Source organism: Rattus norvegicus, chromosome 11, assembly GCF_021556685.1.
Source record: "Rattus norvegicus strain SHRSP/BbbUtx chromosome 11, alternate assembly SHRSP_T2T, whole genome shotgun sequence".
Classification (NCBI taxonomy): domain Eukaryota; kingdom Metazoa; phylum Chordata; class Mammalia; order Rodentia; family Muridae; genus Rattus; species Rattus norvegicus.
In genome coordinates this window covers 67,086,898-67,092,416 of record NC_141544.1, presented here as the reverse complement: position 1 = coordinate 67,092,416, position 5,519 = coordinate 67,086,898, and the positions used below count along the sequence as shown (strand labels likewise).

Sequence of the window (5,519 nt, the reverse complement as noted above, 5' to 3'; positions counted from 1 at the left end):
TCAATAATGAATCATTCACTGAACACAAATAAGAACCCCGGTGACTTCTGTTCATTCAAGATTGTGCCACAGAGACAACACAGCCTAGACATTTGAACCCTAAGAGGACTTATTATCTTAACTTCAAAATATCTAGTTGTAAAGTAGAAATTGAATATACACATTGTATAAATACGCATTAAATATATTCAATTCATATATATATGCATATATATATGCTGGTTTCACAATCAAATTTCTCAATGAATACCTTTTAAAATCCATAATGTATGTCATATTCTCAAGGTTTGCTCATCTTATAAATGCAAACATATTCCCTTTGGATAACAGTTCTCGTTTTATCACTACCTAAGCCTTCACAAGCACCACTGTATTCCTTGCTTTTGATGACTTAAACTGTTTTAGATTTCATATCCAAGAACATACACTATTTGTCTTCCTAGGTTTCACTTACCTCTTACCTCCTATGTCTTTCAATCCCATCTGTGTGTTCAAAGAACAGCAGTCTTACCATTTAGTCTATAGTAATACTACTTAATTAATTTTATGTAACTAATATCCAAGTCACAAAAACTTATATATTGTATAGGATGCCACTTTTTTCAAATAAGTAATCCTGTAATGTGCAAAATGCATTAATACCTTTTGATGCTGTGTTCCCATGATCTAGGCATCTCTTTTTCTAATGCATTATAGACCAAGTTTTTTGCACACAAACCACAGTTGTTGCTATCACATCTATTGGAGTCCTCTGAGAAGAACACCTCAATGAGGAATTGTCAAGATCAAAGTGACCCCTATCCCTTCAACAGGTGGTCAGGCGCTGTATGAAAAGGTTCTAAGAAAGAGCCTGTGAAGAAACAAGCCAACAAGGAATATTCCTCTATGGTTTCTGCCTCTGAATTCCTTCTGGAGTCCTGCCCTGCCCTGGCTTCTCTCTCAGTGATGTAATGTGACCTGTAAGGATAACCCAAATGAGCCCTTTTCTTCCCTGAGCTCCATTTGGTTAAAATATTTCATGATAGCAATGAAATGAAACCAAAGTAACCTCCAAACAGCACTACATTCCCAGCAAAAGCTGTAAGGGTTCTGCTTCCTCCATAATGTATTAATGATATAATTGTTATCAATTATCTCCTATTCAGTAGCTTTGCTAATATATGGGAGTTAGTATCTCAATTTATCTAATTTTTTATTTCTCTGATGATTAATAATGCTGTACAACATTGGCTATTTTACATGTCTTCTTTAGCTATTTCTTCACCCAAATTCTTTGACCATTTTTTTAAATCATGCAATTTGCTTCTTGTTTAGTTAGGTGAACTTTTATCTATCTTGATATTAAGTTTATATCAGCTAATTTTGTACAGTTTGTCCAATAGTATGTTAAGATTCATTTACAATTGCAGGTTGCTTTCATTCTTGGGCAAATGTGTTTTAGTTGTTATGGTCTACTAGTTTGATTGGGATAGCTATTATTTCATTTTTACTGTGGTATCTCGCTAAAAGAATCATTGATAAAACCAGTATCATGGAGCTTTTGTCCATTGTTTCCTTCTAGGATTTACCAGATAAGCCTTTACTCTAATTCACCTTAATGTGCATATGGGCATCACACAGAATTCAGTTTTATTATTTGGCATGGATACTCAGTGTTCTCATACCTCTTACCAACAGTGCCCTTGATACTCTTTTATCACTAAAATTCTATAGTAATTTCATCCTTCTTATTTGATTATTTTTCTGAAGAGTCTTAATTTGTCTTAGCAGGAAAGCTCAAGACAAGTTGACATTTCTATGACAGATCCTCACCGGTTTTGCTGTAAGGGCAAGCCAGGATAATGTTGACAGAAGGTGGTTTATGTCTTGCAGAAGAATTACTTCATTTGAAAAAAATGGAATGCTTCCTGAATTTGCAAATCAGCCTTGCACAAGGACCATGCTAATATCTGCCGTATCCTTCCAATTTTAGCATATGTAATGCCAAATTGAGCATGTGCACAGGAAGGCATGGGAATAACTATTCTTTATCCTTTTGTTCATTTTTTCTCTTTTCTATTTTGTAACTAAACTTTATTTTATTTGAATTTTTTCCCTCTTCCATTTCAGCCAGACAAGGAAGCCCAGTTAGGGAAATGAATTCCACAGACAGACAACAGGCAATTAATAAATGTGACCCTCTTGAAACTGAAAGTTTCTGTAAAGCAAAGTACACTGTCAATAGGACAAAACATCAGCTTTCAGATTGGGAAATGATCTTTACCAACCCTACATCTGATAAATGGATAATATCCAAAATTTATAATCAACTCAAAAATTTAAATACCAACAAACAAAATAACCCAATTAAAAATGGGGTGCAAAATGAAGTTCAAGAAGAAAAAAGACAAGAGTACAGATACATCAGTACTTCTTAGAAGGGGTAACAAAATACTCACAGGAGCTCTTTTGCTTATATCTTACTCTTCTCTGCCCTTCTGCCCTTTTCGTTCCTGTTCCTTCTCTCCCCATCCCCTATCCCTTCCATCCACATGCTCATGTCTGGCTTTTCTCCACTTTTCTACTCTTCTCCTCTCATTAAACCTCTCCTCGTGGAAAAAATGCTCACAGTAGGAAGTACAGAGACACAGTGTGGAGCAGAGACTGGAGGAAAGGCCATCCAGAGACTGCCACACGTGGAGATCCATCCCACATCCAGTCACCAAAACCAGTCACTATTGGGGATGCCAAGAGGTGCATGCTGACAGGAGCCTCATATAGCTATCTCCTAAGAGGCTCTGCCAGAGCCTGACAAATGAAGTAGATTCTCTCAGTCAACCATTGGACTGAGAACAGTCTCCAATGGAGGAGTTAGAGAAAGGACTGAGGTAACCGAGAAAGTTTGCAACCCCATAGGAAGAACAACAATATCAACCAACCAGACACTCCAAAGATCCCAGGGAATAAACCACCAACCAAAGAGTACACATGGAGCGACCCATGGCTCCAGCTGCATATGTAACATCGGGCATCAATGGAAGGAGAGGCCCTTTGTCCTGGAAAGGCTCGATGCCCCAGTATAGGGGAATGCCAGGGTGGGGAAGCAGAGGGAGTGTGTGGTTTGGTGTGGGAGCACCCTCATGGAGGCAGGTGGTGGGGGATGTGATGGGGGTTTCTGGAGGGGAAACCGAGAAAGGGGATAATATTTCAAATGTAAATAAAAGAAATATCCAATAAAAGAAAGAAAAAAGGAAAGTGGGGTACAGAGTTAAACAGAGAATTCTCAACAGAATCTCAAACAACCGAGAATCACATAAAGGAATGTTCGATGTCCTTAGTCATCATGGAAATGCAAATAAAAATGACCCAAACATACTATCTTACATCTATCAGCATGATTAAGAACAAAAAACCTTGAGGGACATTAAGACCTGGTGAGGATGCAGAGTAAGTGGAACAGTCCTCCATTACTGCGAGAGTGCAACTTTGTACAGCCACTATGGAAACTGTTCTGTAACTTTCTCAGAAAATTGCAAATAGTTCTACCTGAAGATCCAGTTATACTTCTCCTCGGTACATACCTAAAAGATGCTTCACCATACCACAAGGACACATTTTCTACTATGTTCATAGCAGTTTTATTTGTAGTAGTCAGAAACTGAAAACAACCCAGTTGTCCTTCAATCAAATAATGGATAGAGAAAATGTATTTCATTTACATAATGGAATACTATTCATCTATTAAAAACAAGGGCAACATGAATTTTGCAGGCAAATGGATGAAAATACAAAATATCATCCTGAGTGAAGTAACCCAAACCCAAAGGACATGGTTTGTATTCCCTGATAAGTGGATATTAGCCATAAAGTACAGGATACCCATTATATAGTCCACAGACCAAAGAAGCTAAACAGAAAGAAAGGCCCAAATGAGGATGCTTGAATTTCATGTAGAAGCAATAATAAAATAGTCATAAGAGGCAGATAAAGGGAGGCAACTGGGTTGGAGAGTGGATGGGGATGGGAGGAGAATGGGAGGTGGTCAGAATCAGGTGTGTGGACAGACAGATGATAAGACCAGATGGCCATGGTACTGAATGGAAATTTGCAACTCATCAAATGGGGTTAGGGGGTCGTGTGATTATATTTAGGATGTGCTAAAGACTTGAGATGGGAGCTATTCCCAGGAATCAATGCAATGGCGCTATGGAATCTGAGGACGCCACATCCTGCAGCCAGGCAGGATGCCCAGTGAATTTATAACGATACTAAAACATCCACAAAACTTTTAACCAAACATTTGTCCTGTCTACGAGAAATGTAGGGACAAAGATGCAACAGTGGCTGTGGAAATGACCACTCATTAATCAGCCTAACTTGAGACCAATCCCATGGGCAAGCACTATTAAACATAATCTGCTATGCTTGCATCCAGTAGCCTAGAAAAGCTGTCCTCTGAGAGGCTCTACTCAGCAACTGACTGAAAGAGATGCAGAGGCCCACAGCCTAACATTGAACAGAGCTCGGGGACTCTTATGGAAGACTTGGGAGAAGAATTGAGGTTCCTGAAGAGGGTGGGAACTTCATAGGAAGACCAATAGAGTCAACCACCCTGGACTATTGAGGGCTCCCAGAAACTGAACCATAAACGAAAGAGCAAACCCTGCTGGTATGAGGGCCCCAGCATATATGTAGCAGATGTACAGATCAGTCTTCATGTGTTTCCCCAACAACTGGAGTATGGGCTGTCCCTAAAGCTAGTGCCTGCTTATGAATTCCATTTTCCCAACTGGGCTGACTTATGTGGCCTCAGTGGGAGAGGAGGCACCTAGCTCTTCAGATACTTGGGACCCCCACCCTCTTAGGAGAGAAGGGTAAAAGGGGTGGGGGAGGAATTCTATGAGAAGGGGTCCAAGGGGTGGCCAGTGATCAGGATATAAAATGAATGAATGAATAAATGGATGGAGCTAGGAAATATGAGTGAGGTAACCCAGACGCAGAAAGAGCTCTCACATTACATACTTATAAGTGGATATTAATCACAAAGTACAAGATAAACATATTACAATCTACAGACCCAAAGACGCCAAAGAACAAGAAGAGCTCAAAGAGGGATGCTTGAATGTCTTCTGATCCTTTGTGTTTTATCATGAGATAAAGAAAAACTGCCGATATAATCGCAGAAAGAAACTTAGAAAAGCTTACTATCTTTAACTAACTCATGCTGATTCTGCAGTCAGATGTACATCCAGTCAAATATTCACTTCTTTTTCTGGAGCTAGCTAGACTCTTTTTAATTCATATATTTGGATATACATGAAGGATTCTTGGATTGTGTTATGAAAAATAGAGGTACTATAACCATTGACAGTATGAAAATTCTTTGTAAGGGAAACTTCCACAATCATTTTGTTTTATGCTTTTATAAAGAGTGTTTTTTTAAAATAATAGGTGAATTAAAAGAAGGTATTTAGTCTCATTATGAAGTATTTTCTTTTGTGTAACTGAATATCCTCTAATTTTCAGAAGTCCTTGCTTGG

At 38.7% G+C, this 5,519-nt stretch overlaps 1 non-coding gene across 1 annotated transcript; it reads right to left on the bottom strand.

Moving 5' to 3' along the window:
• Nucleotides 1-1,889: 1,889 nt before the first annotated feature.
• On the bottom strand, nucleotides 1,890-1,992 carry LOC120095820 (U6 spliceosomal RNA). The gene has a single exon (XR_015633834.1). It is a non-coding gene; the product is annotated as a U6 spliceosomal RNA (small nuclear RNA).
• Between the last annotated feature and the right edge of the window lie 3,527 nt (nucleotides 1,993-5,519).